The sequence below is a fragment of the Podarcis cretensis genome (assembly GCF_951804945.1).
Source record: "Podarcis cretensis genome assembly, chromosome: 7".
Taxonomy (NCBI): domain Eukaryota; kingdom Metazoa; phylum Chordata; class Lepidosauria; order Squamata; family Lacertidae; genus Podarcis; species Podarcis cretensis.
This window is the reverse complement of record NC_137176.1, coordinates 28445608-28459647: the sequence shown is the minus strand read 5'-3', so window position 1 is coordinate 28459647 and position 14040 is coordinate 28445608. Positions and strand designations below refer to the sequence as shown.

Below are 14040 nucleotides of genomic sequence, written 5' to 3'. Positions count from 1 at the left end.
AGAGTCCAACATCAACTGGAAGCCACCAGGTAGGGGAAGGTGAATCTGTATAGCCACGGCGCTAACCTAGTGCTATCAAACTCACCATTTCCAATTCCACAAGGGGCGGGAAGGTATTGAAAGTTAGCAATTGTGCACAAATTAGCAGGCAATTCCCTTTTCGCACAAAGGTACATTCTCCAGTGAGGCAGCCGTATTGTTAAGTTGCAGCAAAACAATGAAGTCCCATAGCACTTTATAAGGAGTAACAAACAGACTGAAATAGGCTTTTGTGGGCCAAAGACCATTTTGACACTTAAATAATGTAAAGTGTACACACACACAGAGAGACAGACAGACAGAGACACCGAGAGAAGGTACCTTATTAAGGTCAAAAGATACCAGGCAGAAAGTGTAACACATTATTATACTGAGATCAATACACAGAAGCCAATCAATTCTTATAATTAAACAAACTAACTAATCCTAATATTAAGTCAGCACACATCAGCTGACGTACAATATAACCCTTCTTATCCTTAGCAGGGTGATGCAAACTGCAAACAGCAAATTCTAACATGCACTGGTTGCCATTTACTCAATGACAGTCTGTTCCCACTCGTTTACTTTAAAGCCTATTCCTGGTTCTCTGCTCGGAGCCCAGTGTTAAGAAGTTTCCCACTTCCTTCTGGTGTAAAGAACACCATGCTCCAAGCAGCTTCTTTGCAACTTGATGGGGTAAGGAAGACAAGACGCTGCTGGGCTTTCTGCTGATCAACCAGTAACAGCAGAATCAGCAGAGAGCATTCTGTTTGTTGGAGATACCTTGACTTCCAAGTGTGGTGGAACTTCGTTGTTTTCCTCCACTCTTTTTTTTCTGCTTCTGAGTTTATGATTAATGTGTAGTACTTTCCCCTCCAATGACTGGCAGCTGTGCTCCTGAGACTAATTCAGAAGTGGACAGAAGAGGATGAGGAGAAACAGCACAGCCCACTCCACCAACTGGAACAACTTCCTTTCCCAGATATCTCCCCTTTGCCAGCCTTCCCAATTGGTCATGAATCATTTACTTGTTCCTGCATATGCTTATTCCCCCCCCCAACACGTTTTTCCTTTTGTATTGTGTCTGTTTAGCAGTATCATGTTTTAACCAGCAATGGCTTCCCCCCAAAAGAATCCTGGGAGCTACGATTTGTTAAGGATCCTGAAAGCTGTCAGGAGATCCCTATTCCCCTTCACTGCAATTCCCTCCTGATTTAACAGCCAATCCTTCTTCTCAGGGAACTCTAGGAATTGTAGCTCAGAGGGGAATAGGGGTCTCCTAACAACTCTCAGCGCCCTTAAACTATAGCTCCCAGGAATCTTTGGGGGAAAGCCATCCCTGGTTAAAATATTAAGATACTGTTTTAAATGTTTAATGCAGATGGGGTCTTAGATTGTGGCCTGTGAGCAGGGATTGTTATTTCTTAATAGTGTCTAGACTCTAGAAAACTTCAGGCCATTTATAAATATCATCTTTTATTGATAGAGCTTAAAGCCTTTTACAAAATAAAACCTGTAGAGTTTTCTGTTTCTGCTCCTGAACGCAGCAAACCCGGAAGTGACTGTTCCGATTTGCGAACTATTTTTGGAAGCCGAATGTCCGACGGGGCTTCTGATTGGCTGCAGGAGCTTCCTGCAGCCAATCAGAAGCAGCGCTTTGGTTTCCAAACGCTTTGAAAGTTGAACAGACTTCCGGAACGGATTCCGTTTGACTTCCAAGGTACGACTGTATATGGTTACTAGACCACCAACTGGCTATTAAGGTCGGGTTACAGAATCATTCCGTATTCTCCTTCCTCGCTCTGGGGTATCCTACAGTGTGTTCTAGGAGAGGCATTCACAAAACTCTTAGGACGATTTTACCAGCTCTTAACTAGTACACACGCTCCATTTCTTTGGTGATGCAATTCTTTCAGTTACTACCCTAAGATATAGGAGTGTGACCGCAGGGATGGGCATACATTTGACAACAACACCCATCGCACGTATGTTTCATCAAAATAAATCCCACCCATTTCAACAAATAACACTTTTAAGCAAGGGAGTTTAGGAATGCAGCCTTAAATCTCTTACAGTTCAAAAACAAAAATAACATGTTATTTATTTCGGAAAAGTTCATATACCACTCAATTGTTTTTTAAAAACTCAAAGTAGCTCAAGTATAAAAATAAATAAATAATCAGTAACAGTTAAAAACAGCTATTTAAAACATTTAAAAAATCAACAATAAGCTAACAGCCTGATCAAAACACAGGCCAACTTTCTACATATCTGAGTAGGCATTGTAACATACAATTTATGTTTTACAACCGCAGCTTCCACACATTTATAGTAGTTCAATAATTTGTTTGTGTTGCATATTCTGAAGTGTATTTTGTTTATTGCAAAATTAGTGGCAGGCAAAGACCCAGCAATCAGATTCTAAAATTTCTGGATAAAAGCTGCCATGAAAATGATATGCCATTAGTTAAAAGTTTCTGTTACCTGATTTAACAGATTTCTTGTTCCCTAAGTATATGGAGATCATTTCTAATCTATATAAATCTACAAGAGAGACAGGTGGCCAAGCCTCTGAAATACAGAATATGTATCTGCAATCTGCCAGATATCACTGATGACTGGGGACGCCCATCATCTCAAGGAAAGCATTGCCGGTGGTCCACTGACTACCTAGTCTCTGGCTGATGAACCACTCCGGGGTGGGACTGCAATTTTATTTTACGTCCTGATAGTTGGTAGTGCGTTTGCTTGGGGTGCCTTCTGCTATTAAGAGTTGGAGATGCAGGAAGACTCAACACTGGAGAACTTCCTGGTATGCAAACATAATCTATGAACACCTTGAGATCTTCACCATCAAGGCCAGCCCAAGACATTTTGGTACCCGAGGCGAGCCACAAAACGGTTCCTCCCACAACTGGGGAAGAATGGGTGAGTGAAGATCTACATCAGGAACAAGGCCGCTGTAGAGGCAGATCAGGACTTCAAGCAGCGCACCACAGCCATTGTTGTCACCATGGCTGCGGGACTCCTTGGAGACCGGATCCATTGCCCACACTGCCTCATGGGTGGGCCGGTCCTGTTTGACACTGACTATCCAGTAAACAGCTCTTTCCCTTATCCTGCAGATTCACCACATTATGAACTGCCACAATATAGCTATGCGTTCCTCGAACACAGCAGGTGACTATTATTTAATATATCATAAAAGATAAAGGTAAAGGTACCCCTGCCCGTACGGGCCAGTCTTGACAGACTCTAGGGTTGTGCGCTCATCTCACACTAGAGGCCAGGAGCCAGCGCTGTCCGCAGACACTTCCGGGTCACGTGGCCAGCGTGACGAAGCTGCTCTGGCGAACCGGCACCAGAGCAGCACACGGAAACGCCAATATATCTATAGCCCATCTCAACTTGTAAAACACAAATAGTTAAAAAGAAGATAGTTAAAATACATCGCAACACATTTAAAGCCAGCAGTTAAAATGCAATTTGCATGAATAACCCATTTTCATTCTGGAAACGGGGCTGTGATGGTTCAGAGCTTATACCGAAACTCTAACCATTGCTAGATGAATTATGTACGGAGAGTGAAATGGACTGCTGTTAGGATCCAGGAATCCAACTCCTGGGTGAACATACTCTGGGCCTGCTCAGGTCTGAAGAATAATCATTCTTCTAAGAATAATAATATATAGATATGACTAAAATCACACTGCAGACTACTCCTTGGTCCACAATTTGTTATTCTTTTGTTTAGTTCGTTATTAAAATCCATTCATTTATTATTATTTAGTGCAATAACCCTACAAAAATAGTTTTAAAAAATAGTATTGTCATTAAAAACAATTATTTTAAAACAATAATTAAAACCAACAATTGCCTAAATATCAGACTGAAACACGTATCAACATTTTACATAGGCCACATAGGCTTGCCGAAACAAACATGCCTAAAACTGTATTGGTCCGTTCGTATTTTCAATGCACGTTCAGAATCACGGAAGATCTCTTTCCACATGGTGGTGCTCCACTCACCAGCTCTAATTTTTCAGAAGTGCTTTACACGTGGTCCAACCTGAGGCAAGTCTCCCAAGGTATGGAGTTCGATAGTGTCGGAGCAGGCACCGAAAACGCCTTTCTAGATGCCCTGCGACTTGGGACTGCAGATTATGGTACCATCAAGAGGGAATTATTATTGGTTATCACGCAGCTCCAACTTTTGCAAGTTTACCCAAAAAATACTTTCCACTGTGTCCAAAGGAACTTACTCCCAAGTAAAAGTGCATAAAATTGCAACCATAACAGCAGCAATGAAACACGAGGAGAAGGTAATAGCTTAGGAAGGCACAGAAGTTTACACAGTCCTAGCAGAGAAGTGAAGCTGCGCCACCTTTGCTTGGTATCTCTCCAGAGGCTGGTAGAACATGAAGATGGAAGACTCCTCCATTTTCCAGTTTCTCAGAAGATCTCCATCCATGGCTCGGTACCTTCTGGTGACAGATTAAAATAACCAACAATAAATAGCAGATCAGGCCATCTACGCTTAAGGCAATCAAGGCACAAATATCTGTAACAGTTGCACTCCTATCCTACTCAGAAGCAAGTCCCAATGAGTTCAGTGGGGCTTACTCAAAAGTAGGTGGGAGAGAGAATATGCGGTCTACGTTTCTTTCACACTAATCACGCCATATGTAAAATGCTATTCATTCATTCAGGATTAAATGTGGAACAGAATTCAATTGTATACTGTAGTCAAAGCAGGCTTACACATTCTCACTGTAGAGTGGTTTAAAATAAAGCTGATTTTAAGTTTCACATGAGAGACTCTGTCCACACAGCCTGATCCTTAATTCTCTGCAAATATGCTCAGAATTGTGCTTCCTTCCCTCCCTTCAAATTCCAGCTGCAGTTTCTCTATCGAAGAAATTCCTTCTTATCAGCGGAGGCTGACAGGAGCCTGGTAGATCTGTGTAACCTGATGTCACAAGTCATGAGATCAGCTTAAAAATAATGTTCTTTGCTGACACGGTGCATTTGGGTTTTGCTTTTTGCTTGCCCAAATATTTGAAAACTACAGTTATCAAGTTTTTCTTTGCAACCACCATGGGGAAAAGCCAGGGAGCTTTTAGCTGATATTTAGTTTAAGACAACAATTTGGATTTTAAAGACATAACGGCAATATTTCTATATTTCACTTGTATCCCATCACCCATCCAAGGAAATCTGGGCAACATACATTAGTTTACAAATATATTGTCCTTATAATAACTTTGTTTGTCTGAGAAATAGTGGCCGGTCCAAAGTCACCCAGCGAGCTTTGAGATTGAGCAGAGAATTGAGCCTGTGCTTTCCTAGTCAATGTCCAACCCAGGGGTCAGCAAACTTTTTCAGCAGGGGGCCGCTCCACTGTCCCTCAGACCTTGTGGGGGGGCCGGACTATATTTTGAAAAAAATATATGAATGAATTCCTATGCCCCACAAACAACCCAGAGATGCATTTTAAATAAAAGGACACATTCTACTAATGTAAAGACATGCTGATTCCCGGACCATCCACGGACCGGATTTAGAAGGCGATTGGGCCGGATCTGGCCCCCGGGCCTTAGTTTGCCTACCCATACACTAGCTCATGCACTGTTTATACACTTCTAAGCACACATGAGTCTTGCCCTTGCTGCTATTCTAATCAAAATGATCCTGAAAAATGGGTTGGACATTGGTCCTGCTTCTAGGAATCTCTCACTACCAGAAAGAGAAATTCAGCACCACTCCCTGGAAGCAAAGCTTCCCAGAAACAAGCACACACACACACACAATCTGCCGAGTCAAGGACTCTTGCTATGCCCAATGCCCTCTGCATCAGGAGTGGGCCATTTCTCTCTCTCTCTCAGAGGCCATATTTCCTATGGGCAGTGTTAGAAACTCAGATATACAGTGGTACCTCAGGTTACAGACGCTTCAGGCTACAGACTCCGCTAACCCAGAAATAGTACCTCGGGTTAAGAACTTTGCTTCAGGATGAGAACAGAAATCGTGCGGCGGCGGCGGCACGGCAGCAGCGGGAGGCCCGATTAGCTAAAGTGGTGCTACAGGTTAAAAACAGTTTCAGGTTAAGAACGGACCTCTGAGGTACCACTGTATAAGGTAGGTGCCAAATGGCTCCTTCAAACAGGGACACAGTTGCCAAAAAAAGGAATGCTGCCTAGTTCCCATGGGGGGGGGGCAGACAGCTTGAAAGTTGTGTTTTTCAATACAGTACGGCTTTTTTGTTTCCTGAAATTCATTCTTGATTGTGCAGAAAAAATATAACAGATAGAATTCTACAGGCTGTAGTATTAGTGTGTGAAAACAGTTGAGATCTGAGGATCCCCAGGAATGCACCTCCAGATGGTGGAGATGCCAGGAGTCATCTTGACACGTGGGCATCTTCACTTGGTCACAAGTGGCCAATAGCCACATGCAAAATGTGCCTGGCGAATTTCGAACACAGCCTAAGGGGTAATCCTTTTGTCAGGGGCTGCATGATGGTAGAGGCCAATACAGTGGTACCTCAGGGTAAGAACTTAATTTGTTCCGGAGGTCTGTTCTTAACCTGAAACTTTTCTTAACCTGAGGTACCACTTTGGCTAATGGGGCCTCCTGCCGCCGCCGTGCGATTTCTGTTCTCATCCTGAAGCAAAGTTCTTAACCCGAGGTACTATTTCTGGGTTAGCGGAGTCTGTAACATGAAGCGTCTGTAACCTGAGGTACCACTGTACCAATTTCTCATACTAGATATAAGTTTAGATCTGACACTCTTTCAGTGAGGATACAAGAATGAAGACAGAGAGACACTTGAGGGTCAGATTCCAAGGGTCACCATGTAAGAGCAGACTGGGGTCGGGTATATGTCCCCCTGCCCCCCAAGCCAGAGGTTGCCCGCCAATGTAGCAGCTAAATGTGAAAGAACAATAGTCTGGAAAAATACTGAATGACTTGGCTAAGGCCACAAATCCCTTCCGTGGCAGACTGTGGAAACTGTCACCTGGGCTCAAGCGATCAGCTTTTATACTAAGACCTGGGCTCCTTCAGGAGGAAGGGCAAGATAGAAATTTAATAATATAATAAAATAAATATTCTCAGCATCAGTTCCCTCCGCTTTTGTGGCACCTTGTGGCATTCCCCTCTGGTAATGAACAAGGCCCATTCAAACCCACATTAAGAGTTAGTACATGAGAAACCTCCACCAAGTTCCTGTCTTCATTGCTGTAAATACACCATACTTTTATGCGGAAACATGACAGGCCACAGTTAAAGCAACATCATTCCTTCTAATAGCACACTCAGGTGGTTGAGTACCAATCAATTTGGAAGAAGCATAGAACCACCTAAAAGAAAACTAGCTGCTTCTACACGCCTAGGGGGAAACCCTAGGTACATACCGTCGTTGTGAGTTAATTTAAATTATTTTTTATTTTTTAAAAAATCACAACCCAGAAAGCACTTAACAGGAACTTGCGAGCTGACAGAAGGTTGATGACAGTTGAGCCTACAAGAGAAAGAAAGTGAGGGTCTAAAGAAACCAGTAACTACGCAAACTATGGAAGTCAGTATAGCTCAGTTGGTAGAGCATGAGACTCTTAATCTCAGGGTTGTAGGTTTGGACAAAAGATTCCTGCATTGCAAGGGGTTGGACTAGATGATCCTCATTGTCCTTTCCAACTCTACAATTGAGAACAGTTTGATATATGGAATGTTTGTGCGTCTTATTGTGGGGCTGAAGAGGGAGAACACAGAGAAAACCGACACGCTCCAGCCCTTGAAGTGTTATAGTGCGTATGAATGCGTGGGCACAGGCGGAGACGTACCACAAAATTAAAACATTCTAGAAGAGGATGCCCGGCTTTCCAGCCATGACAGCAGGAACAGGTCATCTCACGGGCAGTTTATAAAAGAAGTATGTGTTACTAACTGAAAAAACTGCAGCTCGGACCTCTCCGGCAGAGATGACAACGGGCTTCAAAGACTGAAGGGCGGGCGCCACAGAAATAGAATTAAAACCTCAGCGCACACCTTGCCGCCTCTGCGTTACAACACGAACCACCCCCCCGCCCCCAATCTTTAACAGGAAAAAAAGTTCAACAGGGGAAGCCTTATCCAATGGGCGCATTGCAAAACCGCACCTGTTGACTTACTGCGTCGGGGGGGGGGGGAGAGAGGTTGGAGAGGATCGGGAGCTTTGCATTAAGCTGCCATCCCATCGCCCTTCCCTCGAGACATGAGAAATGCGGAAAAATGCGCGCGCGCGCTGCTCCTTACCCCGGGCTGGGCAGTGTTGCTGCTGCTCCTCCTCCGGTGGCGAGGCGGAAACCGGATTCCCTGCAGCAGCAGCAGCAGCAGCAGCTCCTGCCTGCGCCTCCGCAGCAGACTTAGCCCGGCGCCTTGCAGCAGCAGCAGCAGCCCGGCTTCAAGCGCCGCTGCCACCCAACCTCTGTCCCCCGGTCTACCAAGAAGCGGGTCCAGTGGGGCGCTGCTGAGCATAAGATCAGCAGCCTTAATCCGGCTTGCAGGAGGAACCACAAGCGGCGGCGCCTTTGCTCAGCTGTCTCCTCGTGCACGCGTGCGTGTGTGCAAAGCTGGAGCTCTGGGCGCGCTTCATGGAGCGACGAGGCGGGCGAGGAGCCCGAGCACAATAAAGACCAGGCAGGGACACGTGGCTCTCCAAGGGGGTGGAGGAGCGCAGCGCGCAGCCGCCCAGCCGAAAGGAGGGGAGGGGGGGAGAAGAGGGCGCGATCCGAGCCCTCTGCACGAGTCGGAGAACCAGCAACCCAATTTCCTCGGAAGTAAGGCCCGCATATTATCGAGACTTTAGCGCGCAACCCCGCGCGTCTTTACTGGGCGGCAAGTCCCGCTGCGCTCCAACCGGGTTGACTATTTTCCTGTTGTCAGGATCGCAGCCTTAAGTCCAGATTAAAGAGCTGCTGGCTTTGCAGTTCCCGTCCTCGGATCGGGAGTCAGCTGGCTTCGTTTCTGGTTTGCTTATTCCGAAGCAAACCCCACCGTCATTTTAAATTGAGTTGGGTTTTCAGCAGTTTATAGCCTTGAACTCGTGCAGCCCGTTGGTTTCAGCGGCGGGTTTACCTCGCTCTGCGTAATTGTCTTGCAGGGCAGATCTCAATAGTTTCTGCTTTTGCAGGTGGGGATCTCACGGGGTTGGAAATCGACACTTTGGCAAGTCGGAGAATCAGCCGCCTCTGGACCCCTCCCCATCACAACACAGACAAGGGAGGGGGTGCAACGTCCACCACCCCCTCCTGACCATGATCTTGGTTTCTGGATCCTCCTAACGCCCGAATAACAGGCAGAAATTCAGCTGCTGCTATTCACAACCCCACCTTAGGAAAAGCTTCACAAGCGGAAATTCTGTCAGTGGTCCAGAAACCCCACCAGCATTAAAGAAAACTAAACAAAAAAGTAGCCGATTGCAGACTTTTGATAAAAACCATTTCTGTCGTGTCCTTCCCGAGTTTTGATTTGCGGCTCAGCGCGGTTTATAAATTTTCAAGTGCCTCTGAATGCGTTTCCCTCGTCTCTTGAGACTCTCCCCCCACCCCGCCCTCGGCTAGCAATGAGATTTTACGGCCCAAAGCGCGCGATTTCTAGGCACCTTTTGGTTTCGAAATGCAGCAACGTGCAGCATCTTTGCTCTCCACTTAAAAGCGTGTTTTGCAGACTCGCCTTCCGCAGAAGGAATTGCGGGAGAACGGTATTGCATTTGCATGCGCTGAAAATAAACGGAAGCAAAATGACTAGCATGCCCTGAAACTCGCTTGGGGAATTATTAGACTCTCTCTTGTGGATCTAAAAACGCTTGCAGAGATGGAGGTTCTTAGTGACATTTCCCCAGCAAAATGTCCGTTGTGCTCTGCTGCTGTTCAAGGTGGCAACCCTAATCCTTATGTGTGATGTGGAACAAGATTATTTTTGATCCTGGAGGGTAACTATTTACTTTTCTGTATCCAACACAAGAAGAGGTTACATGAAGATGAACTATAATATGCAAACTAGGAAATATGTCAAATCTTAAAACGCTGAATTTGAGGGATCAGTCAATTCCCTGTATTGCATGAGTAGATTTTTTTTCCAAATATGGGAGAGTATTTGGATTTATTAGGCAAATGCCCCTCTCAACGCAAGAATTGGCACATAATTTAGTTTTAATGCAACTTCTCCGAATTTCTATACAGCTTGCTTGCAATGTGGAAATCCCCAAACATTTGCAAAAAGTGTAAAGGAAACAGCTCTGTTTAACCAGTAGCAAGGGAGGTAAATAAGACTTCAGTCCTGCACCCACTTACCTGGGAATTAGTGCAATAAATCTAATGGGATTTACTTCTGAGTAGACATGTATAGGATTGCTTCCTAAGTGTATAATGGATCCCGTAATTCCATTTCCCTAAATTAATGTACATGAAAATAGTTTTAATTGCCTACTCTGAAACAACTGCATATACACATATAAGCAGACTGTTTATTTCACCAAGCCCAAGCCCAGGGCTTCTTGTTCATAAATTACATGGAATTAGGGGTTGGCAGTGAGATGGCCAAGTTTGCTGATGACATCAAATTGTTCAGGGTGACCTGTTGCTGGAAATCACAAGTTGGGGCGCATGTAGTTTCTCTCAAGTCCTCCCTGTGGGTTTTATGTACAGTGGTACCTACCTTGGGTTAAGTACTTAATCCGTTCCGGAGGTCTGTTCTTAACCTGAAACTGTTCTTAACCTGAAGCACCACTTTAGCTAATGGGGCCTCCTGTTGCTGCCACTGCGCCACCGCTGCACGATTTCTGTTCTCATCCTGAAGCAAAGTTCTTAACCCGACGTACTATTTCTGGGTTAGCGGGGTTTGTAACCTGAAGCGTATGTAATCTGAGGTACCACTGTATGTGTCTGGTTTGTCACTGTGAGAGCAGCATGCTGGAATAAATGGGCCTTTGGTTCTTCTTAAAGGTAAAGAGACCCCTGACCATTAGGTCCAGTCGTGGCCGACTCTGGGGTTGCAGCACTCATCTCGCTTTATTGGCTGAGGGTGCTGGCATACAGCTTCTGGGTCATGTGGCCAGCATGACTAAGCCGCTTCTGGCGAACCAGAGCAGCGCACGGAAACTCCGTTTACCTTCCCGCCAGAGCGGTACCTATTTATCTACTTGCACTTTGACGTGCTTTCGAACTGCTAGGTGGGCAGGAGCAGGGGCTGAGCAACGGGAGCTCACCCCGTCGCGGGGATTCAAACCGCCGACCTTCTGATCGGCAAGTCCTAGGCTCTGTGGTTTAACCCACAGCGCCACCCACGTCCCTTGGTTCTTCTTATGTAAGGCCAAAAAAGGGATTGTGGGGAATTCCAAAAGGATGTCTCCAAACTGGATGAATGCTGGGGCAAACAAAAGTCCTATCAGTTTCACATAGAATGGGGACTGAACTGGTGCTGACTGACTAGAAAAGAGACCTTGTCAGAGGAGATTGAGAGGAGATATGTTAGCCATCTTCAAATATCTTAAGGACTGTTGCATGGGAGATGGAGCAAGCTTGTTTTCTCCTGCTCTGGAGGGTAGGAGAATGGAGATTCTGACTAAACATCAGGAAGAACTTTTTGACAGTGGAACGGTCTCTCTTGGGAGGTTGCAGGCTCTCCTTCCTTGGAGGTTTTTTAGCAGAGGTTGGATGGTCATCTGTCATGGATGCTTTAGCTGTGATTCCTGCATTGAACGGGGTTGGACTAGATGTGGGTTATGGGACACGGGTGACACTGTGGTCTAAACCACTGAGCCTCTCAGGCTTGCCAATCAGAAGGTCTGCAGTTCAAATCCCCGCAACAGGGTGAGCTCCCATTGTTCTGTCCCAGATCTGCCAACCTAGCAGTTCGAAAGCACGCCAGTGCAAGTAGATAAATAGGTACCGCTGCGGTGGGAAGGTAAACAGCGTTTCTGTGTGCCCTGGTTTCCGTCACAGTGTCCCGTTGCACCAGAAGCGGTTCAGTCATGCTGGCCACATGAGCCGGAAAGCTGTCTGTGGACAAACGCCAGCTCCTTTGGCCTGAAAATCAAGATGAGCGCCGCAGCCCCTTAGTTGCCTTTGACTGGCCTTAACCGTCCAGGGTCCTTTACCTTTTACCTCAGACCCTTCAGGTTCCCTTGCAACTCTACAATTCTATGATTATATAAGCTTGGCATCATTGAAAATGTTGATGTGTGGCATCCTCTAGATACCATGGCTGTTTGCAAAACAGATATTTTGGGGGCGGGGGAGGAACCAGTATCCAAATGTATTAGAACAACACAAACAGAATGCAGAAAGCAGAACACGGCAGCAGTCACTCATTTATCGATAGAACTTGAGCAGTCTAATCACCTCTACCCAAAGACTGAGTGAACAGATGTCTTAACAGGATGTGGGAAGCTCAGCAAAGAGGCCTCCAGCGCCTCCAGGGAGAGGGAGTTTCACAATCGGGGATAAGGTCCTCTCTTGTGTCACTGCACAGCGAGCCACACAGGCAGATGGAACAATGAGAAGGGTCTGCTTTGATCTCAAGGCTGGGGTTGGCTGATATGTTAGGGATCGTTGAGAAAGGGGTTGAAAATAAAACTGCCAGTATTATAGTGCATTTATGCTCATCTAGGGTTGTGCAACCACCCTTAGAATACCATGCATGGGTTACTGGTCATTTGCCTCTCAAAAAAGACATGGGGGAAAGGAGCAGAAAAGGGCAACCGACACAATCGAGAGGCTTGAGACACTTCCCTCTGAGGAAAGGTTAACTGGAACAAGACGGCATGGACAGATAATGCTGGTTTGGGACTGATTGCACTGGCTGCCAGTTTGGGCTCGTCCCCACTTCCTCTGGGTCCAAGCTGTTTTCTGGTTGTGCTCTCTGGACACAGGACTGAGTGGTTCTCTGTTTGCCCTGCCGCTTTCCCCAGCAAATCCTGCTCTTTAGTGCTGAATCAGGGCAAACATCAATCTGCAGAAAACCTGATGGACATTTGCTCTGATTCAGTGGTAAAATTGGGTTTTCCCGGGGGCCCTTTAAAGCCTTATACAGCTGAGGATCCCTATACTTAAAGGACTGCCTTTCCCCTATGAACTGCCCAGACACTGAGAGCATAATTTGAGACCCTTCTCTGTGTGCTACTGCCAAGGGAGCTCCAGGGGGTGGTGACAAGAGAACAGGCCTTCTAAGTGGTGGCCCCTGATCAAGGGAATCTTGCCCCCAGAGAGGCACCAATAATTTTATTGTTCCGTCACCAAGCAAAGTCGCTTTCATTTTGCCAGATGTCTGGGCAACACCGAGTATATTGTCGTGCTGAATCTGTTTTCATTTAATAATGGGATTTTGTCTCTGTATGGCTCACTTTGGGAGGGTGGTTTTTTTTAGTGGTCGCATTTAAAATAAACTTAAAAGACTGAACGATCACCCAAAAAGTCATTTTTGCACTTAACACACAAAGCTTGGTTTGCGATATTTACCATATCAACAGGCCAGCTTTCCAGCGCAGACCAAGCCAAACAGCACGTCTGATGGGATGCTGAGCTGCAGGAATCATTTTGAGAACTGTAGCTTTTCAGGGGGAAGTAGGGGGGGGGGGGTTCTCCTATCAGCTGTCAGCAGTCTTAACAAACTTCATCTCCCAGGATTCTTTGGGGGAGGCTACAGCTGTTTAAAGTGGTCTCATAGCGCTTCAACCGTATGGGGTGGCTGTGGCTTTGATGAAAGGGTGTGCAGGGAGAAGCCTTTGTGTCGATTCCGTTGCTGAAGAACTGGGAATGAGAAACACTGGTGGATCTAATAGCAACCTCTCCGCATCCCTGCAATCTGCTCGGGTAGAACCGATCAACCCAGCCTAAAGTTTGCAACCATGGCTTTTCCGTTGCAGGTGTCTCTCCGTCTTACTTGTCTTTCTGAGAAAGCATGTTTTGAGTTGAGTCACAGCTGAGCAAGAAACTGCGGAGACAGGAGTCAGTTGGCAGGCAGACGGCGGCTCACACCC

The 14040-nt window shown here is 46.0% G+C and overlaps 2 long non-coding RNA genes across 2 annotated transcripts; one reads left to right on the top strand and one right to left on the bottom strand.

Annotated features, from left to right (window-relative positions):
• Positions 1-2096: 2096 nt before the first annotated feature.
• Positions 2097-8667, bottom strand: LOC307220936. The gene is made up of 2 exons (XR_013841160.1): positions 8316-8667; positions 2097-4507 (listed from the first exon to the last, which is right to left on the bottom strand). It is a non-coding gene; the product is annotated as an uncharacterized lncRNA (long non-coding RNA).
• A 74-nt stretch (positions 8668-8741) lies between these two features.
• Positions 8742-10388, top strand: LOC307220959. Its single transcript, XR_013841222.1, has 2 exons — positions 8742-8839; positions 9193-10388. It is a non-coding gene; the product is annotated as an uncharacterized lncRNA (long non-coding RNA).
• Positions 10389-14040: the final 3652 nt, after the last annotated feature.